Raw genomic sequence first — 23,903 nt, forward strand, 5'->3', positions numbered from 1 at the left:
AGGGAGCTGTGGTCATATGGTAGAGAGCTGATTCAGCAGGTTTTTACCTCAAAATGGGTAATGTATTATGTCTAACCTGTCAGAATAGAGCCGGGCTGTGGTTTGTGGCAGGAAGTGAATCGTAGTCTGTAATAGGCAATGAAGAACACAAAACCTATAGAGCTGCCATATGTGAGTTGATGACAGTAGGAGAAGCGTATAGTTATTTGTGTTGTGTAACTGGGTGACAGGGTGCTGGTGCGGTGGTAGGTAATTGATTTCTTGTTTCTATTTTGTTTTGTGGCTCAGTTTTAGGTTGGCATCAATACATACCCTCTGACAAGTGAAGTCACATCACCATCTGCTAAGTTGTCAACCTTTCCATAGCGGTTTTAGTTTTTTGTGCTACTATTGAAGATGACTTGTGTTTTTAGACATCAGGTGTTTACCAAATACAGATGGAAAGTCTGAATATTTAGCTGTTGGTTATAAAAATAACTAAATAAATAAATAAATACATTTTTAAGCTGGCAATTTTGAATGAACTTTTGTTCTACTGAAAGATGGGCACTGAGTCAACATTTTGGTGGCTATGTGTCGCTAATTTCATTATTTGTTTTATACTCTGTAGCTTGTATGTAACATATACTACAATATTGCACTGGGATGACTTGAATTCACTGTTTTGCGCTTTCCCTCCCAACAGATACCACCTCCAGGTCCTATTGCCATTGAGACATTTCCACACCTGTCCTCAGAAACCAGACATTAAAGACTTAAGAAGCATGAAGAGCGAGCAGGGGAACACAGAATTTTAGGGGCTCTGATTAATAATATTTTCAAAGCTCAAAAGTGGAATCTAGCTATCCATTCCATTGTCCTGGAATCTTCTATTAATCAATCTATAAGGACCCTGATAAAGATAAAACCACCCAAGAAACGGGAGAAGTTGTAGTTCTATTCAGAGTTGTGTTCCTGATCATCCAGCAATGGATCTGCTATCCTCATCCTGACAGGAGCTTTACCGAAGTCACGTGGAATTAAAAGGAGTTGTGATAGTTGCCAGCAGCTGCTCTTCACCGGGCTGTCTGCTCCAGCAGGTGAGTTTTATTAAAAAAAAAAAAAAAAAAAAAAAAAGGTCACTTCCCAAAAATTTAGCAAACGCCATGCCACCATTTAGCAAATGCCAGCTGCTCACTGGACTCAACAGTGTACCTACGAGGCTAGTGTTTGGCTGTTTCAGTCAGGTTTTAGCACAGTAGTCCAGCATTTTGCACAATAAGCAAGGTTTTTTTTTTTTAATATGTTTTCTAGCACTTATTGGGCTGTATAGACATCCACCTACATTGTTTGGTTGGTATTTAGGCCACATATAATGATTCTTATTAGCAACATCATAAGGCTCTACGGTGCTGCATGTTTGGAACGTTTGACCTAAGGTCAAAATAAGATTTGAGGCTGTTTAACAGAGACCATTTAAAATGGATGTCACTGGGTGCGGAGGTGCAGTAATGGTGCAAGGCTGCTGTCATTTAATCTTATTAATTGACAATTGGTTCATTTATCACTATTAATATATTGGAATTTCTTTTTATGTTATTGGCTTTCATTAGAGCTCCTATAGTCCAGCAACCAGCTCCCCTTCTTCTGCATAATATTACCTGGATACTTTGGAGAAATCTTTAAAAATGTATGTTTGGATTTAATAAGCAGGGGTTAAACATGTCCCACATTTGTGATAATAACTTTATTTTTTTGTTTTATTTGCATCTGTGCATCACTGTGACGTGTGTGCTGTGTAGCAATACTCTTATTTCATTGATTTGCCTCCTTGTGCAGGATTTAGCAGAATTGTTAAAGAAGTGTTATCTGTTGTATTGATTTGCTACATCTGGATGTGTTGTTTTTTTTACTTGGTTATGCTGGTTCTTCTAAAGTAACATTTTTTTCCATAACCTGTTGTATAGACTTTTTTGACAGAAGTGTTTCTTGTTGGCTCTTAGCACATCTGTCATTTCTTAATGTCTACGTGTCATGAGCAGTTATTATAGGAGGTGTTTTATGCAAAGTACATTATCACACCCCAGTTTTGTGCTAATGAATTAATGATGAGGTGGAGTAGATTTTCTTTCAACAAGAACACTTTGACACCATGCTCTGTCCTCTACACCAGAAACTTCTCTGAGACTTCTAGAACAAAAATCTGACATGCACCTATGAATGAGCCAGGGCTCTTTCACATTGTCATGGGTTGGTCTGTGAATCATGGAGCATGCAGTGTCCTGTTTCACAGACCTCTCAGTGCAGTGGATGGACTCTAAGCATCATGGAGTCCAGTCATATGGGCTGTGGCTTGTCTGTGATGCAGGAGACTGTACAGTCCTTGACCCACTGACCTACCGGGGCAATGTGTGATAGCCCTAACACTGTTCCACTGGATTATAGTGAGTTGGGTGCAGAAAGCTTTTGAACAGCTTGGGTACTACTATAAAGCTTTAAGCTTGGTACAGTAGGGCTGTATCGTTACTCACTATCATGCCTTGAATTTTGTACATGTGGCCATCAATTAGACCTTTCTCAGCCCTATGAAACTGGCCTACGCCTGGAGACATGGAATGGCACACAGTAATAAATTAGTGCACGTTTCCTCCCCATCTGTGGAATAAAAACGGGGCATAGGTGTTGAGACGTACAGTTGGGTCTAGACTAGGGATTGTACATAAGGATTTTTTAACATTTTTTTTTTTTTTTTTTTTAGACATCCACTGTCTGTATGACAGTTGCTACTCATGTTTATTAGTTTTAATAAAATGTGCTTAGTTGGAAGCTTCTATTATGTACATATCAAATGCTTTGAACAACTGTGCTGTAATGTTCGGGTAAACAGCCATTAAGCACTACACTGATTATCTGTTCTAATGATGTATGTCCACAAATTCCCACCAACCTGTTATTCAAAGATGTCCTACATATTGGGAGAATTTACTTTATGATGAAACTGCTTTGTATTCCGATTTCCAGTAAGGAGTCATGGAAGTGGACAAGAATCATGCTAGTACTTCATTTTCTGGCTTAATTGATAATCTAGGAACATCATTACAAGTCTGCTGAAGGTAGTGTATGATGATGGATCAACCCATGAGGGACCAGGCTATCACAAATCTTTTGTGCTCCTATGACTCCTTACATTGTTTTTGTACAGCAGTTTTCTGGGTAGAAGCTCCCAGAATATAGAAGGACATCATTGTAATCCTGTCACATTCCCTGGTGACAGCTTGTAAACCTAAGTCCTCATGACGGGTTCCTTTTTAAAGTCCAATTCACATCTTTGTTGTCTGTTTTTTGCATCAGTTATTGTGAGCTATAACCACATAAGATGATTAAAGAGATGAGGTGCAAAGGAAACATTTGTACCTGATGAACCACTCCTGGTTTTGTCTAGCAAAAACTGATGCAAGGTACTGATGAAATAACTGAGATGTCAACCTGCACTTAAAGGGGTATTCTCGTCTGGGCACTCACATTCAGTTTCCCTAATCTTCCATATATAAACATTTCTTCAATTGGATGTTATTAAAAAAAATGTTCCTGTGTGAATATAATTTCCTATAAACATAGCCATGTTGTCCCTTAGAAACCAGATAGCTTCCTCGGATACGACCACGTCACACTCTGGCAGCGGTGGCCAGATTTGCGCTATAGAGTCCTGTCTGACCTCCCGGATTCAGCCATCATTACTACAGGACGGCTGTGGGACCGGCAGTAACTCCCGGACATTTCATATACAATAACCTTTTTGTTTATTGGTGCAATCTCTCAGGCAGAGGTGGCCGTATCCGAGGAAGCCATATAGTTTCTAAGGGACCATATGACTACATTTATGAGAAATTATCTTCACACAGGAACATTTTTTTTAATAACATCTAATTGAAGAAATGTATATACGGCAGATTTATCAAACTGAATGTGAATGCCCAGACGAGAATACCCCTTTAAGCAATGGCAAGTATTGCCATGATAACGTATCGGCATCCTATGACAGTGTACTTGTGGTCTCCAATACTGTGTTCTTTGTTCTTTTGTATTGAAATTAAGATATTTGAAAGGGAAAGCAAGCTCTTTATTTTTCTATAGGACGCCTAACTATGGAGAGGGGTGAGGAGTGCTCACTTCTCCACCTTTCCTGCGGAAGGAGACTAAGGCTGCTTGCTCTTGAGTGAGCTTGGTCGGAGAAAATCGCCCCCTGTGCTGGCGGAATTTCCATGATCGAACCTCTAATCACTGGACTCAGCATTTCAGTTTGTTCCAATGATTAGTTTCGGTCTGGGAACTCCGACCAGTGCACATAGCGAGTTTCCAGGATCAAGTTTGCTTGAGGGCAACCAGCCTTATTCCCGGTCAACAGTGTGTGATGCAGTGGCCATGCTTTGACTAGAAGTCCTGTGTTATAAGATGTTTATCAGAATATCTTTATTTGGATTTTGGTCTTTTTATACATGCATGAAGGATACTTCAGATAGTATACATTATCCAGACAGGTTCACTGAGGCATCTGTGTCGTATCCACCACAGTGTTCAAGCGGGGATGTTTCCTTCATTATTCCAGTATGTACAGTAAGATGAGAATAGTGAAATGTAATATTTAATAGGCGTGATACTGTAGAAGTCTGCTTTACAAGAAAGGCATAGGATATGTAGGTTACGTGATGAGCTGGAGAGGAAGCTGCTGCTGAGAAACTATGATCTAGAGTAGTCCATGCTGTAAAAGGCTATTTATGTACCTTCTGCTGCCTATGGGGAATCTGTAATCATCTATTTTGGGTGTATGGAATAACATACAGCCAGGAGATATTGCAGGAGAAATGGCTGTATTCATATACAGGCAGTCCCCGGGTTACATACAAGATAGGGTCTGGAGGTTTGTTCTTAAGTTGAATTTGTATGTAAGTCGAAACTGTATATTTTATAATGGAAGTTCTAGACAATTTTTTTTCTTTTGTCCCAGTGACAATTGGAGTTTCAAAATTTTTGGTGTAATTGGACCAAGAATTATCAATAAAGCTTCATTACAGACACCTTACAGCTGATCATTGCAGTCTGGGACTATAGTAAAGCATCCAGAGAGGTTCACCAGAGGTCACATGGGGCAGAGGGGTCCGTCTGTAACTATGGGTTGTCTGTAAGTCGGGTGTCCTTAAGTAGGGGACCGCCTGTACATACATTTATGTATATATTATACTGTAATATTACTCCCAGGCCAATGGGTCCTTATGGTAGTAATTGTTATTGCCTTTTTATTTCAGCTCTGGAGAGCTGTGTAACCATACCATAACAGCAGGGCTGTGAAAGTCCGTTTTGTATTCCAGGATTGTAGCTGAACTGGGGAAGTCTCCTCAAACTGCATTGATTTTTGATTCACTGCACTATGTCTATGTCACTCTCCTCTTTAGCAGGATTCTGGTTAATAACTGAGCAGAGGGAAGGAGATTTGGAGTAGTTTAGTGAATGGATCTCACAGAGCAGTGCACCATGTTCAGCTACAATCCTAGAATATAAATACATTTTTCACACTTGTGTGACACCTGGCATCCCCACTCTTCTGCATGTAGTGTTTCTGGGAAGCATCCATAGTCCATCCAAAGTGTATGAAATACCTAGAAAAGCCTCTTTAAACCCAATCCTGCTACTGTAAATCTCTCTGGGTCAGCTATCAGCAGTTGTGACTGCTGTGTCTGCAGCCTAAGGCTACATGCCTCTAACGTATCTTTGGGCTTTGTGCTAGCTAACTCGTGTTCCCATATACTTCTAAAACTTCATATACACACAGCAGTACTTTCCCCAGCCCTATGTATAAGCTGACTGTACCCGCCTTAAAAATTAGAGAAGGTTCTATACCTGCCCATACAGACAACTGAACCAGTGCACTTGTGTTCATGGTTATGTGCTGGTAGCCTAAAGGGGCTATTCCACTAGTGTTGGCAACCACCGCTGTGATTATACAGTCAATTACCAGCGATAAGTAAGGTTTTTTTCACATTTTTTCGGTAGCGGACAACCCTGTTAAGAATAAATGTATTTCTGTTGCTGATGCCATGTTAGATCACTGGTCTCATACTTGGTGCATCCAACAAAGGAGTGCATGTTCCTGAGTATAATTCACTCTTTCTTTTTTTTGTGTGTGTGTGTGGATAGAAACATACCAAGCAAAATCTCTCGTAAGGGGTTTCTGAAGTTTCGTAACCCAACAAAAGGTTGCATTATTAGTAGGTTTAATGAACAAATCGCTGTATTGACAGAGGCATACTGGTAGCTTTGTAGGTCTAAACAGCGAGGAGTTCTCATTTCTATGGAGTATTGTGCTACGGAGGGAAATGATGCTCATTGACCTTTTTAATGTGCAGTATATGTTTTTCTTTGTGTTTCCGAAGAATGAATAGGAAAGCTAAGGACTTGTAGCCATCCGTGTAACATCTGAAAAGGTTATTGATCAAGGTCCCTGAGAGATAACACAATTCATTCCTTGTAAATACTGCTGCCTCGGGTAACACTGGGCAGCGCTTGCCTCCTTGGGCTTATTATATGTAGCACATTCACATTCGTTACATTGTTGCATTGTTTTCCAAGCCTCTATAAGGCTGCTTGTATCATACTCTGGATCTGTCATAATGGCTACAGACAGCACTATTTTGTCTAGTCAAATGAAATCTACCATGAAACCAACCTGGAAACCCCATTATAGCCAAGGGGATCTCTAGGGCAATGGCTAGCATGTGAAAGATCAGCACTGATCCAACGCACCGCTGTGAACTAAGGCAAATAAACGTTTGATATGTTGCATCTCTTACATGCAGTGTCTGTCTCTGGAGTCAACTGTACAGAAGGGTCACTCTCAAAACACCAAGAATCAGGAGAAAAAGTAGATTGTTTTCCTTTACAGTCAGAAGTAGATGAAGTTCCAGGGTCTCTCCATCGTCAAAAAAACACCTATGGTCATAGCTCCATGATGGACTTGGTTCTTTCCCGTGCCCGATGTCCACAATGGTTCTTATTTGAATTCGGGAAGACATATAACTTGGGTCACCAGAATATGGGGTTATTGAGCTACCAACAAAATAGCCTTAAAAACGGGCATTGAATAAAATGCAACGTGCCGGAGTAAACGCCAAATACCTCCCCCCACCCAGGTTTTGCCACTTCCGGCTTCCTTTTTCAATTCATTTCATATTTTTTTTTTTTGTTCCTGGAAAGCACAAGACTTTTGAGAATAAGCTGAATTACAGTGGTGACTGAGCAGCCCATCATTCTCTGCCCCTGTAAGTTCTCCAGCAATTACTGCATACACAGAGGAATATTAAGTCTTGCTGCTTCCCTTATGCAGGCCATAATACTTAAGGTTACCTAGCAACCACTTCTCCTTGTTTAGGTGACTACCTATGTGCAATGTACTTCTGTTCTATCTGAATTACAGCAGACCGTATCGCTGTACTGCACAGTAATATTTTGGGATTGTACTTACAATATGACAAGGAGGGAATTGGGACAAAACTACAATACTCTAGGCTGTCCTTATAACAGTAGAAGGACCAGCAATGAAGAGGCTGCTGTGCTTGTCTGAAATCCAGGGTCAATTCAAACTGAGAATATGGTGGGATGTCACTGATTCCTTCAGCTCAACGGCATTTTATAGCTTCATCCACCGCAGCTGGGATTTTATAGTGAAAAATAGCGAGCAGAGCAGTCGCTCTGCAAATCAGAGCAGGTCCTACACCTATCCTATCTCTTATGGAACAGCCGCACAGCTTGGAGACGTTGTGGAGAGACAACATTGGACACATTTACTTACCCTGTCCCTGGAATTCACTGAAAGTGCATTGTCCGTCGAGAATGCGCTCTGCCGCGATTCACTAAGATTGTGCACCCGATATCCTGCATGTGTCGCTTCCCCGCTCAGGTCCGATGGGAGTTCACCATCTTTTTAGTGGTGCATCAGAATGCTAGGGCTTGCGACACAATTTCAAAGTTAAATCCCGTGCTCAGTCGGATCGTCCCCTAAATTGTGTCCCATGGAAGCTGCGCCAAAAAAAGTATTGCGTGTTGCAAAATCCCAGAGCAGACACTTCTTAAATACCTGGGCAAGCTGTGTAATCCCCGAAAAGAGTGTCCACGGTGGTCGTGAGCCAGCTGCTTTTCCTGGACGTGTGTATGAGGCCTAAGACAGGGTAAGATGAGATCTCTTTACATGCCCTGTACTAATGTAGATCCCTGGTTTCCTCACGGTTTTTGAATGTGTACTACATTTTCCATCAACTACAAATCCTCTTGCCTCTGCTAATTTCTCTATCGTTAGCTCTGTACAGTGAGGAGAGAAATGGCAAAGTGGAAAAAGCTAGAGCTACCTAACATTACTAGCATATTGGGAGAATTATGAGTAAAGGCTTATTTTACCCTGAGTATACTTTGAGTAGGTGCAGGTACAATACCTGGCCACCCATCATTCTTCTGTTCCCAGCAGAGAATGGAACAGGAAGCAGACAGCTCTGTTCTCTGTGTAGTGGCTGAACACCGTCACTGCAGTCTAGCTCTTTCTATGCTTCCTTTTTCTCCTTCTGGTTATTAGCTGCTGAGAACTGGTCTGTATGGCGCTGGATCCCTTCCAAGCTGATATTAACGCTTTTCCTTTTGAAGTATCTTCTTAGCCTGGGAAACCCCAGTTATTAAATCATTTGTAGCTAAAATAAGATATTGTGTTGATCCTGTTTTGGTTTCCTTCATCTTATCTTTCTCCATTGTGCAGATGACTTAGCTCTATACTTTTATTGGGAATGAGAGGCTATCATAATGCAGTGATATGGGTAAGGTGCAAGGTCCTGTGTGTGCTGCAGTGCAGACTTGCAATGTGTTTACTGTCATAACAGCTCCACCTCAGAATAAACACATCCTCCACCAGGTTTATGCTCTGCTGATAGCAATGTGCAGCTTAATAATGCATTCTGTCCTGTGCCATTTGTCTGCCCACTTTATTGTCCTGGTGTTATTTTTTTTCTCCATAACACATGATCATACATTCAGCATTGTCCTCAGACATGTTGCTATTTATTGGGCTTGCATTGCTTGGTAGGTGCATATTAGTAGTTTGTTTTGTGGGTTGGGAGAGAAATAATTTTTACCGACGGCTAAGTACATACTAGCGTCAGGATTTGCTTTTTATACCTGTTTATTTATTATCCGTTTTTTTATATGTATTTACGGTAAATAGAATATAACTGAAGACATGTGGGAGATTTATCATATGGTGAAGCACTTGTGGCCAGGATGACATGAAATGCCTGCCTCTCTGGCACCACTGGATAAATCATGAAGCTTAGGCCGTCCTGATGCATCCAGTGGGGCGGCCGCGCAGCATTAATTTCTGTCTGGCGTAGAAATGTACACAGCATGCAAACTTTCACCGCATGCTTCCTTGAGTGTGCAGGTGCGGGGCAGGCTGTGTCCCCATTTACATCAGGGGAGCGCGGAGGGATGTGAAGGGGATAATGATCACAATTGCTGGTGGTTCACTTACAATTGCCATCACTTCTGAACCAGTTTTGTGGCATAGAAGAAGTGATAAATGTCCCATATACATATCCCATACAGTTAATTTCAGTTACTAGCAATATTTTACATTTATCATGATGACTCGTGAAAGGTAAAACAAGGAAAATATATCTCACCCGGAACTCTGACAAAGGGGATCCTTGAGTATAAAACAAAAAATAGTGTACTTTAATTACCGCATGTCCATTGCAACGTCATTCTCAAGCATGCTGCAGTCTGCGAGGAGCCTGATCCATTGCAGTGGACGTGCGGTAATAGTAGTAATAACATTTTTTTGGTCCATGATAGTACACTTCTTTCTCTATACCATATTTTTGGTCCATGATAGCACACTTCTTTCTCTTTCAAATTTTCAGTTGCTCAATCGCTGGTGTGTGGACCCTTGAATACTAGAGCTTTGCTCGCCCCAATAGTTTGTTTGGTACACTCGGTAATGGTAGCACTGCATTTTCTGTTTGAAGTCTTGTATGTATATATATATATGTATGTATATAGATATATGTGTATATATATGTGTATATATATATATATATGTATGTGTATATATATATATATATATATGTATGTGTATATATATATATGTATATATGTATGTGTATATATGTGTGTGTGTATATATATATGTGTGTATATATACCATATATATCTATCTAAAAACATAACTGCAATAACTGATTGTAACTTTACATGACACTCTCAGATAGTTGAGACTTATCGTTTCGGATTTAAAGGGTTTTTTCGGAATTAGAAAAACATGGTTGCTTTTTCCAAAATCTCAACAAGTTGTCTATGTGATGTGTAGTAGGACAAATGACGACAACACTAGAAATCTTTGGCAAAGGATCGTGAAGCCTGTACCTCTATGTGGTGTCCATCCATTCTGCATTGACCTGCTTTTGACTTTTTGTTTCCCCACAATAATAAGACGGATGCCTCCGAGATTCCAGAGCTGCTGCGAGCAGAGAATGTACACTAGAAACTAGGATCTGTTATTGCTGGACCCTATCCCATATTTATGGAATTTTTTTTTTTTTATAATAAATGGTGTTCATTGAAGAGTTTCTAATCTCATTCCAGGGATTTTACTTCCTTGTATGGAATTCTCCTTGTAGTAATACTAAAAGTTGTTTTTCACAGGTCTGTTAGGTAACATGTACGAATCATGTTTTTTTTTTTTTCCACTCGCAGATGAGATGGTCTGCAGTTGTGCAGCTCATTACACACTCTCAGCATGCTTACTGATGTGGTTATAATGGAAATGATATCTTACATTATATGTAATGTTATGTTCATGTGTGTGTATAGTAGATAGTTCTAATCCAGGGAGTCGTACAGAACGTTTCATACTGGCGTTTCCATCTGTATCTTCTGAGCAAAATACCCATGGGACAAAGCAGGGGTATGATATTTCCCTTGATACCAATGTTTTTTTTTTTTCCCAGCGAAAGCCGTATGAGTGATGTGAAATTTCTACTGTATCCTCCTTCCAATGAAGCCGGCAGTAAGATCATGAATGCTCTTCAGATTAGGAGCAGATTGTGTATTGCTGGCTGTAGATATAGCAGTGATACAATGGCCTCATTTGCTTGACAATTGACAATCACTTTTCTGAGCTGGAGCATCTCCTTCCTCTGCTACTCATGTAAAATGTAGGGTGAGGGGGGGATTTCAGGGGGGGGATTACTTATATAGCAATTTATGTCCTTTTAACAAATGTCATAAGTACATTACATCTTTAGAAATATACATGCGTTTCTTGTCCATAAAGAGCTGTGTTTATGGACGAGGATACAAGCATCTTTCCGCAGTGGTCCTTCGTGTTCCTGTTTGATAAGTGGATTTTATCTTGCTCCCTCCTCTTTATGTCCTTTTAGGACCCCTTTTAAGGTTTTGGCTCACGCACATTAGGTATATTTAGGTTATATAGTGATGGGTTTTTATATGTATAGATGATAAAGGTGGCATTAACCAGTTAAGTGCTGGCGGCAGGCTCTGTATTATTATTATACCTGCCAGCTGTGCCCTGCTCTTGCTAGGAGTGTGTATGGATATGTAAATAATGTGTTGTGTGGCACAGCGCTTCTGCAGTCTGTGTGTGCGGCAGATAACACTTCACTGGCACTGACTTTGTGCTCTGATTTGCATTAACAGACCTATCGCTGCAGTGTGCATGGATTTATTCAGCTCCAGTCTCCTTCATCTCATCACTTATTCCAATAGTGTCTGCAGTACATTCACCAAAAGCCTTTCCTGTAGCCGTATTAATAATTGCTAATATCATTTAGAATAGATGTACTGCTGACGTTAGTAAATGTTATATCTGACAAGAAGCGTTATGTTAGGGAGATGATTCGTTCCCTCTGTATTAAGGATACCTCAGGAGAATTCCTGGAGTATCCTAACAAGCAGATCCCATTGTATACTTATATAGTGCGGTACATTCTCCGGTTCAACTCCACACCCCCTGTAAGTTAGAGAAGTGAACATTGCTAGCTGCAAGTGATTGGTTGCTACTGATGTACCCGGTGTCTAGCAAATTATGTAATGGCCTTATGTGGACAGTTAAAAGGAAAAACTCCCAGCGTAACCTTAGTGGGGCTGGGGACGGGTGTCATACAGTAGCATCCATACACAATAGCCACTAATGGCGTCCGCAAAGCCCCATGTTTAATTGTTATTTACTATCCACAGGATGACGGTCTAGTTGGAGCTTAGCCTAGTATGACCTCCATCAATCGTGTGAATGGGGATCCTGATCCTACTAAATGGTGAATATGCATCACTCGCTTTATTTAATGCAGGGAATGCAAGGGATTCACAGACATTTCATTAGGACATGATGCAAGTAGGAGGTGGGTTTTCAGGTAACGTTTGAAGGGACACTCTGACACATTTTGGTAGAGAGCCCAGAATATGGGGGATGTACAGGAGAAGTCCTGTAGACGGTTGTGAGAAGAGCGGATGGTCCTGTGAGGTACGGAGATTACGCGTGGGTAACCAGTGTAGAGACTGGCAGGGGAGAAGCGAGGAGACTGTATTAGCCGTGTAGCAGAGTTAAAGGGGTATTCCCATCTGAGCATTCACGTTTAATTTAATTCATTTATCACATGGAAACATTTCTTCAATTGGATGTTATAAAAATAAATGTTCCTGTGTTAAGATAATTTCTCATAAATGTAGCCATGTTGTCCCTTAGAAACCAGATGGCTTCCTCGGATACGACAACCCCACACTCTAGCAGCGGTGGCCAGACATGCGCTATTGAGTCCTGCCTGACCACCTGGATTCAGCAATCATTACCACAGGACGGCTGTGGGACATGCAGTAACTCCCCATACATTTCATACACAAAAACCTTTTGTTTCTTTGGGCAATCCCTCCAGCAGAGGTGGTCATATCCAAGGATATCTAAGGGACCGTATGATTACATTTATGAGAAATTATCTTCACCCAGGTAAAAAAAAAAATGTAATAACATCCAATTGAAGAAATGTATATACATGGCAGATTAATGAAACTGAATGTTAATGTCCAGACGAGAATACCCCTTTAAGGATGGATTGGAGTTAGCTGGGAGATCACAGAGAAGAATGTTGCAGTAGTCCAAGCGGGAGTTGAGGGCATAGACTAGTAGTTTTGTAAACCCTAGATTGAGGTAAGGTCAGATGCGAGAGATGTTCTTGATCTTGTGTAATATTCCTAGGAAGAGCTATGTAAAAAGATGTCACTCAAACATTGTATTTTCTTTTCCTGCGACTTAGCAGAGTGTCATATGGGATAGATACAATCATTCAAACTCAAGTAATACCTAAAAAATTGAAAACATTTTCTTTGGCTACTGAGAAGCTGTTGAGTTTTGTTGCTGGTGCAATCTGGGTCTGACGTGTCCTAATGTACACTGTAAAGCATTTGTTCTGTTTCCCTCCACACCTACTTCACATGATGCAAGATCTCTTTTGTAGATTGTGTAGAGGTATATTGTGTTGGACTTCGCTGCCATGACCGTATCTGGTATAACTGCACGTAGCTGATTTCCTGCTATCCTGGGACCTGTCTATTAATGGGACTAGGTCACAGCCACAGATTTTCTGTGCCCAGAAGCTTTCATTTAAGAGATGTGTCCCCCAAACAGAGGTTAAGATAAAGCAGGGGATGAGCTAAAGTCACCAATCTTTTTGTACCCTAAAACCTAGTACCCCAGTAACTCTGCACATTTTCTGTACATATGTGACAGTATACATCTGCTACTGCTGCAGCCAGTTACTGTCTTCTTACGGGGTTTACTGCACTTGGCTGCAGCCAGAAAAACTAATATGGGCTACAAAGAGCAGAAGCAGCACCTGGTCAGATGTTTAAAGGGATTGTCCACTTTTAGGAAATATTTGATATGATTTGTTCTACAATTTTACAAATATACTCGCCTCCATACTTCACAGACTGTTACACTGTGCAGGAGTACTCCTTACCCTTTCACTGTGTGAGATTAAATCAGGCAGAGGGAGGGGGATGTGCTGAAGAAGAATAGGGAGGGGAGAGACACTTTAACAGCCTGTGAAGTTACAGCATGGATGGGCTCTGGAAACTTCCCTCTCTCCAGAGCCCTTCTGGCTCCTTAGCATAATTTTAAAAGTTGATTTTAGAAGGAAGGGGATGGATAACAAATATAAGTTTTACCACAGTCACATTTCCTGGATCTATGAGTGAGTATCCCTGGTTTATGAGGCTGGATTTTAATGAAAAACATTATAGCCATTTTTATTTATTTTTTTTCCACAGCTCCTACTATGCCTCCTGTATCTCCACGGCAACAGGGTCTCTGTGGTAACAGACTGCGCAGCTGATCCTGCAGTCACAGTCCTGTGGCTAGCCTATTAAATACATGGTAGCACAATGAAAAGGGGGCAAATGACAGAAAGTACGAGACTTCAAAACTGCTGAGTGATACTTCACTGAATTTGTTTGCGGTCTGTTTCCTTGGAGACATATAGTCTGCATTGGAGCTGTATACTATGGGAGTTTGAATAGGTGGACATAGTCTATGTCTATAGACCATATGTTGTTTATTTAAAGGGGGTTTTCCATGTGAGGATACTGATGAGAAAGCTGCATAACCATAACAAACACAATAGGATGCATTGCTACAGCCCCTTGCGTGGCCCCTTTGATCTTATGCGGATGACCTGAGGAAAGGTCATCAATATCTTTACCTTTTTTTCATATTTTTATTTTCACTAATAATTGTAACGAAACATTAGAAATGTAAACTGTTTTTTTTTCCCCTTTTTCAGAAGAATGTGCCCATTTTTCTTTGTGTTGCTCATTGAAATAAGTTACAGGAAATCAAACAAGCGCTTGGGATGTCATTGTTGTTTCTGAACTTGCTATTCTTGTGATAACCTCCGCTCCTCCCATTTCCTAAGGTTTCCAGAATAAACAGTAGTGCTTATTTGGGACGTGAAGCCATGAGGATGTTCACACTTTTGTAGCTTGACTGCAGTGGAGTACAAAATTCTGTTACGTTGTAGCACCTGCTATATGAAGTACTATCTGCCGAGTTTATTTTGATCTATTTCTGCCAAGATCTCAGGACCTTATTACGTTTTTGATGGATAGCAATGGTAACATGCAGCTCCAGACACCGCTCCATGGTCTGAACTCATCATGGGTGTATGTGAAGCAAGGAGTCCCTGTTACAAACGTGCTGTACATAAGAGCGTGCAGGGAATCCCCACTAGTGTTTATATATCTCATGTCTCTACTTCAGGCTACATGAACATGGCAGAATTCTGGCCTGTGACTTGTAACAGATTGTATGTCTGGTTCTTCTTAAATAATACTGCCGGAAATAAGTGTTTATGCTCTTGTAAAGTAATAGCCACTAGAGAGATGTTTTTCTTGCATCTGTTTTTCAGCTATGTAAAACTAGCTTTTAAATAAAATCTACCATCAAAATCCTTCATAAGTCCAGGCTCCATGACTGTGGTAATCTTCTTACTTGTTATCCAGGGCCTCCTTCCAAATCTCCTCTCCTCAGCTGTTGTATTGAGTTTATAAACGCAATGTTAACGCCACGTGTAAACAAAGCCATAATGACCATATGTTTCTGCTGATATCAGTGATATCATACGATCTGTATTAGCCAAGCTGAGAGCCCACTAGCCTGTGTGATATAACCACATGGAGACCTCACCCATCCCTCCACCCCGCAGAGATATGTATGATTGGATCAGTGCCTGGCGCTGTATTCTTGTGTGAGGTGTATGCAGTAATCCTACACATCACCACAGGCTGAGAAGAGCGTTTTCACTTTCACAGCATTGTGCAAACAATTCAGATCTTATTTGATGCTTCCTTATTATACAGACTGCCCCTACATAGAGCCTGGCAGATGCCGCACCTGCTGCCCACTTGGTGAAGCTTACTTGGGTTTCCCTTGTTGTCTCTCTCAGTCAGAATGATGGTGGCCAATCATTATAAACATTAAAAAACAGATTGGAAACTGCAATGCACTATAAGGTGGCGGGGGCAGTGAATGTGCTCAGAGCTGGAGGTGAGAACGTGGCATTTTGTTACACAGCTTCACAACAGGAGGAAGTTCCTCTACTACATGAGAAGGAAGTGACAAGTACAAGTCCAAGTATTTCCACCTAAACATTGTCTGGGTGGGATGTAAATGGTTAGTTCTGAGTGATCCGATGGACAAGCCTGCGGCTCAGTCAGTAACCACAGCCTATAAATACGTTTACTGGAGCTATGCAAAGGCTCCTGCTGACTTGTAAAAACCTGCTTAATAAAGTGTCTTCCATACGGGATGAATGGGAAACAATCTCCCAGTAGTCTCGTGGACGTGTTAACAGTACATGTAGTATCGGTTACATTACTGGCCTCGATTCTTTTTGCAGTTTCTGGTTTTGGTCAACTGTCCGTGTCTTACTCTACCTGTTTTCTGAGGTTTGGGCCTGTACAATTAGCACTTTTGAAAAGAAATGTTTCATCGCCAGATGTAATAAGGTTCAAGTTTTCACCCAGTGTCAGATAACTTGTATCTGAAAATTGTCGTATTTTAAAAAAAAAGAAAATTTTTGGCAAGGAGGAGAGTGGTGGAGGCTGTTATTTTTCCTCTTCTTTGCTCTCCTTTGCTCTCCTTTGCTCTCCTTTGCTCTCCTTTGCTCTCCTTTGCTCTCCTTTGCTCTCCTTTGCTCTCCTTTGCTCTCCCTGTATATCTGTATATATATTTACACACCCACACATGTTCACACATTTTTTATTTTTTTTTTTTTGTGAGAAAAAACTGCAACTCTAAAGTCACACAATGGCAGAACAAATACACCACAGAGTGTGTAACACCACATTTATCAACTGAGAATTTTCAAAAGAACGCAAATTTAATCCCTAAACTACACCACACAGGAGGTGGTGTATGTGGGTCCATTGCCACTACAGGGTGGAGATTTATCTCAAACTTGAACAATTTTAACGTTTTTGCTCAATTTTATGTTTGAGGTATCTGAGAATTTCCTGTGCAAAAACATTGCAAAAAGGCGGAAATAGAGCAGATGTTACACATATGTCCGACTGGTGCGGCCTATTCGCATTGAGCGCACACAGCTCATAGTCACAGCATTTAACACTGCACATATACCAGACTATAAATCCAACTGCTCAAAATCCTCCCTGATGATAAATCTCCCCCATATAGTTTATAAGCCCGCATTGAATGCTTCAGGATGTTGCCTTTTGAAGCTGGAGCTCTTGTACTCTTATACTATGTAGACACTTAGGGCAAGGGAAAGAAAACCCCTGGATACTGTAGCTGTCATGTATAATTTATCATGTACATGTGCCTTTGTGATTGTGGACTAGAAGACGTCCCTCTGTTCAGGTTTCACATACACAGGTAGAATGATCACATCCTGATGTGTAATACATAGGAAACCACCTGTAGAATATGATTAATCCTTACAAAGCATGTGTTTCATATTGTTACATACAACCTATACTAACTAATTCATATATAGAGAGAACCTCTTATTTTTTTAATGTAAGTGAGATGCCACTTTCTTCCTCCCAGCGCAGAAGGTGTTGGCTGCTTTGTGCCCTGGTCACACGGGCATTCATTTGCTGTATGTGAGGGCACAGGTGGTGAATGTTGTGCATAGATGAGCAGTGGGGCAGGACCCGTCTGATTGATGGTGCACACCATACGTCCTCTAGTGTTACAATGCTGCGGGCAGGGATAGCTCCCTTCTCATAGCAGAAGGCAATTATCTTGTAATACTCTCCATAGAGTGAATTTTAATGTTTAGCGCCATTGATACTCTGTGATTTCTTCCGTTGGCAGGACTGTATCTGTCCGGACTGATTACCGATGTCTAGTGAATAATTAAAGGCATAGTGTCATTGTGCAGTGGGGGAGGAGCGGGGTTCAATATTTCCCACCTCTCAGGACCACCTCTGATCCTGTAGATGGACATTGATTTGTATGTTCATCATCTCTCCTGTGACAATCTGTATGACCTGATGATTGCGGGTCTCAGCCATGTGATCTTTGACCTTCAGGGTCTCTTGCTTATGTTCTCCTTTAAAGGAACTCAATGGTTGTGCGATAATGTGGGATATTCCCCATTTACTACAAGATTACATCATTTAATGTGGTTTTGCATTGACTGATCCTTTACCTAGAGATCTAGAGATATGCAGCTTTTCAGGAACACTCTTATCTCGCTGAAGGATTTCACTACCCGTAGTTCATTTCCATGGTCAAAGAAGAAGAAATATAATAATTCCCTGTGATGATAGAAAGGCATATGAATGGAGCTGAGCTTATTTCCCTAGAGAAGTGAACAGCTACATCTCACAGCATTAAAGCTGAGATCTCCTTCTATTCTGCGCTTTTACACACCACACATATAGGATTACCAGCACAAACCCATCTCCTGTTTATTTTTTCATTTTTTTTTATTGCTCTGATGGCTTTTTTTTTTGTCCTTTTTTTCACTACTGTCCTATCTTGTGGGGTTTTATTTTATTCACATTTGTGAATTTCAGCCAAGTACTTATGAGAGATGGGGAGGTCAGGATTTCATATTATTCTAGGCTTCCAAGTGTTGGATTCTTGGGTTGCACGTATCTCCGGTCCATGTATCATCAGCCCTATGTATATACATCCTCTTAATCAATATTACAATAAAGTAGCTGACACACAGAATCCAGGTTATAAATAATAGATGACAGACTCTTTTCTATTTCCTTCCTGCTGCAGACTTTTCCCCAGGAGCGCTCCACACTCTCAGCCGACACATTTTAGAGCACAATTGCACACTTTTAGTTAAAAGTTTAAATTGTCATATTTGTCAATTGTCCAGAAAGCGAGAGGAAAGGAGCTGTGGTCACAGCTGTGAATGAGTGCAGGCATGCCTAGGAAGTTAGATGTACCGTATTTTTCAGACTATAAGGCGCACAAAAAAACCTTTGATTTTCTCAGAAATCAAAGGTGCACCTTGTAGTCCAGTGCACCTTGTTATGAGCCGTACTTACAGACAACAGCTGCCTTGAACTGTGCCTAGGTCTGCCACCTGCTGGTCATTCATCCTTATAATCAGGTGCGCCTTATAATCTGATGCGCCTTATATATGAACCTAGATGTTTTAGCAGGCATTTATTGATGGAGCGCCTTAAAATTCGGTGCGCCTCATAATCCGAAAAATACTGTAATAGGATATATCCTTGTTCTCAACATGGAGTGTTGTACTTTATAGTATAGTATGGCGCACACACACGGCAGTACAGACGGTCCCCTACTTAAGGACACCCGACTTACCAACGACCCCTAGTTAAAGACGGACCCCTCTGCACCCTGTGACCTCTGGTGAAGCTTGCTTTATGGTTTACTATAGTCCCAGACTGCAATGATCAGTTGTAAAATGTCTGTAATGAAGCTTTATTGATAATCCTTGTTCCCATTACAGCCAAAAATTTAGGAACTCCAGTTGTCCCTGGGGCAAAAAAAAAATTTGTCTAAAGCTACAATTATAAAATATACAGTTTCAACTTGCATACAAATTCAACTTGAGAACAAACCCATGGACCCTATCTTGTACGTAACCTGGGGACTGCATGTATAGTCATACATATTCACATATCACAATTTTTTTTTTTTTTTTTACCATCCTCCTCATGGAGTGGTGGCCATGTAGATGCGCCACCACTGAATCTATCTGCATTCATCTCCATAGACATGTATAGAATGGCTGTGTGTAATTGCTTTGAGAGTAAAATAGGAGGTTTTAATATTAAGGCCCCACAAATCTTGAATTTCCCCATTGCAGATGTTTATGGAAGGAGAGTGCCGTTGATAGATAGTTCTCGAGGATTCTAGAAGGTGCATGTGTATTGGGATCAGAAAATATAGCTGTTTGTTGTAGTTACTCAATGCCTCATGGACTATAACCTACATTAACTCTCCGCTTGTTTGTTGTGTAACATAAGCATCCAGAATTGTCCTTGGATCAAATGAACAGCAAGAAATACACACATACCTAAAGAAAAAAGTTCTGGTTGCTATTTTTTAAGAAAAAGTGTGTGTGTGTGTGTGTATATATATATATATATATAACAGTGGGTACAGAAAGTATTCAGACCCCGTTAAATTTTTCATTCTGTGTTTCATGGCAGCCAATGTTCGTTTTTTCTCATTAATGTACACTCTGGCAAAAATATCTACATGTCTGTTGGGATGCAATTTATTAAACAAGAAAAACATGAGTGTCACACCGTGTGATATTTCTTTTTAACTCGCATGCTGTTCATTTCCTTCTGATCCTCCTTGAGATGGTTCTACTCCTTCTTTAGAGTCAGCTGTGTTTAAACCGTAACTGTAAAGTTGCGTGACAAAAAATAGTTTTACATTGCCTGGAGAGACAAAAACACCAACTGTATCCTGCGTCTGGCTGCTTCCTATGCTGAAATAAGGGGTAATAGCCTAATATATCTATCTGTAAAATCTTCTCCGCTTCTCCTGAAGTGGGTGGGGCTTCCTGGTTGTCACATCAGCAATGGGCAATGAGGCCAAAGCCGTGATGGCATTCATGTGACAGTGTCACTGCTTGTACAGAGATCTAGTGAAGAGCAAGGCAGGGAAGATACAGAGCTGACAGCACAGAACACTGGAGCTCTGCATCATAGTAAGAAATGTTCATACAGTAATCTGCTACACCATTAAGAAAAAGATATATTAAAACATGTCCATCTACACTATAAAATGCCTACATAGGCATGAACATATGGCAGCATCACAGTATTTGTACAAACATATAGATAGCCCCACCCTAAAAGACTTTAAAAAAAAAAATTAATTCACCTACTATATGCAAACTTTTAAAAACAAACCGCTCTAATACATGCCATTCCTGATATGTAATTGGATGGCCTGAAGCATGTAATAAGTCACATGCTTATGACATTACTCCAGGTCCTGGAGTTTTTTTCTTTTTTTTTTACATGCTGCCAGGACAGAGATTCTCCTGCACCCAGCAGCTACTGATGAAGCATGCATGTACTAGTAACCCCTCCCAATAACACCCCTCCTTCCTTCCTCTCTTCCGTCTATATACGGATTCCCATGGCAACCAACCAAACAAAGACAGCCAGAGGAATAAAGTCACTGCTAGCTGCTTGCTGACAAACAGCTTCAGAAAGCTAATGATTGTAAATTAGATAATTGCTTATTTTAGCTTTATGCAGAGCTTGGCAAAAGTTTTTCATACTCTACAGTTGTCCTTTGAACATCTTGGCCTTGATTAGAAAGGCACACATCTGTCTACTACATAGGGCCTCACGGCTCATAGTGCATGTCAGATGACATGAGAATCATGAGGTCTAAGGCACTGCCCATGGATCCCCGAGACAAAATTATGGCAAGGCACCGAACTGGTCAAAGTTACACAAGAATTTCTGCAGAACTCAAGTTTCCTAAGAGAACAGTTGCCTCCATACTCCTTAAATGCCAGACATTTGAGACAGCCACAACTTTTTGTTTTTACCTTTGCAACATGGTGGTGGCAGCATCATGCTATGGGGGCAAGGACAGGACAGCTGGTTGCAATTTGAAGGATAGATGAATGAAGCCAAATACAGAAAAATCATGATGAAAACCTCTTAGAGTGCTCTGGACCTCAGACTGAGCCAAAGGTTCACCTTCCAACAAGATAATGCACACAACTAAGCACACAACTAAAATAACAAAGCATTTGCTTCAGAACAACTGTGGCCATGGTTTACTGGCCCAGCCAGAGCCCTAACCTAAACCCAATTGAACATCTCTGGAGAGACTTGAAAATGGCTTCCACCAATGTTTACCATCCAACCTGAGGGAACAGGAGAGGATCTGCAAGGAAGAGGCAGAGGATTCACATATCCAGGTGTGAAAAACTGCATCATTCCCAAGAAGATTCATGGCTGCAGTAGCTCAAAAGGAGCTTCTACCCACTACTGAGCAAAGGGTCTGAATACTGAGGACCATGTGATATTTCAGTTTTCTTGTTTAATTAATTGGCAAAAATATCTACATTTCATTTTTTTCTGTCAAGATGGGGGCAGAGTGTACACTAATACAGCAAATGAAACCAAACTATTTTGTTCTTGACAATCACCGATGAAATATAGAGTGAAAAATTTAAAGGGTTCTGGATACTTTGCGAACCCACTATGTATGTATATATATATATATATATATAATATCTATATATTTTGAGCACAGTATGACATTTATTCTTCAATTCTATGGGGATTTGATGTAATTGTACTTGAGCATAATGTCTGGTGTTATGTGAGGACAAGTTGTGGATATGGTTTTTCGTTACGGCTGTCAGACCTTACTAGCAGTCCAATTTTTGTGAACGTTTGTTAGAAAGAGTTGAATGAGAATTGTGCTTTTTCTTTCAAAGAATTTTTAATATACATGTAAGTTGGGGTAAATCTGTGACATGTATCTAATATTCGCTGCATTTATATGCTTTGTGTGTTTGTGTATAATATACATATAACAAACACACCTACATACAGATGTATATCTTGTACAATGATGTCTTTCTCTCACAAGCTATTTAGTGGATGTGGGGTTATCCTGTAAGGATACGGTGGGATATGTGACCCTTTCCCCTCTTCCACCATGTTTCCAGTGGTTCTCCAGTACAAAATAGTAAACCTCTCTGCTCCACAGTGTAATGTGCCCGACATAAACCTTTCCGATCAGAATGACGCCAGCTGCTGCCCCTGTGTCTCCTCATATCTAAGTTATTTCACCTGGTATTACTTTAAATTTTCCACACATTCGGCACTTTCCTCGAGCAGCTCAGGGAAGCGAGGGAGAGAAAAAAAACCCAAGTCCTTGGCAAAAAGCAGCTGAATTGCATCTGCAGATGAATGACGATTTAAGATTGTGTGCAGCGGTGGCAGACAGTACCTCCAGCAGGCGAGTAAAAGGTTACTGCATTATTGTGCTTGTTTGCTAGCAGAGAGCTCCAGTCCTTCATTACCTCTGCCTGCCCCGGCTGTAGCTCCACTGAAGACAGAAATGAGATCACATTTTAATATGAAAAGGGCACAGCAAGGTGATGGAAGGAGGGGGATGTCTTGCAATGTGCTGGGATCAAATCACAGTGAATTTATTTTGGCCGTTTTCACATTCTTTTTATATGCGATGCACAAATTCCGGTTTTTATTATTTTGGATGCAAATATTAAAGGGCAGTTTTTCTGTGTGACTTGGGCTTGAGTGCTGTGTGATGTACACCTTTAAATGGCAGCGTGACAGGTAAGGCATGATTGTAGTGTATTGTGAGGGCTGCCTGTGTGCTTGCGTATTGGTATTGATGTGTAGCAGCTACTGAAGCAGAATCAGTACTTGCCAAATTATTGCTGCAGATTGATGTGCGGCTCAGTGGAGAGAGAGCCCCGGGATCACGCTCGCTCCGTGTAATTGGCAAGTCCCTTCTGAGCACCGGTGTCAGGAAAGGTCAATTGCTGTGATTGGCAAGCAGATGAACACATGGAGTAAGCCATTCCCTGTCTTCTGGCTACAGAAGGCAGTGTAAGCAGCAATTCAGGCTACTTGGGGACATCTGACAGGGGTGTGGCCGATTCCCGTTGGCTGTGGCGTAAAAGGAACCATAACCAAAGGGGAAACAGGTTGGATAGGTTGCAGAGCTGTGACATCTGCGAGAGAGCAGTTTAGGATACCTGCTGTGTTTACCATGTACACCACTACTACAAAAAGCCTTACCTTATGCATGGGTAACCCTGACCCTGAAGTGAGGATCGTCGCCGTGC

At 40.9% G+C, this 23,903-nt stretch overlaps 1 protein-coding gene across 5 annotated transcripts in view; it reads left to right on the top strand.

Moving 5' to 3' along the window:
* The window catches only part of FBXW7 (F-box and WD repeat domain containing 7), a 111,338-nt gene that overhangs the window by 2,593 nt on the left and 84,842 nt on the right, over positions 1–23,903 (top strand). For all 5 annotated transcript variants that reach the window (XM_072121323.1, XM_072121255.1, XM_072121264.1 and 2 more), the window contains exon 2: positions 686–1,079. The gene's annotated coding sequence lies outside the window, so the exon portion shown is untranslated. The remainder of the gene's footprint in view (positions 1–685; positions 1,080–23,903) is intronic.

The sequence above is a fragment of the Engystomops pustulosus genome, chromosome 1 (genome assembly GCF_040894005.1).
Source record: "Engystomops pustulosus chromosome 1, aEngPut4.maternal, whole genome shotgun sequence".
In the NCBI taxonomy this organism is placed as follows: Eukaryota; Metazoa; Chordata; class Amphibia; order Anura; family Leptodactylidae; genus Engystomops; species Engystomops pustulosus.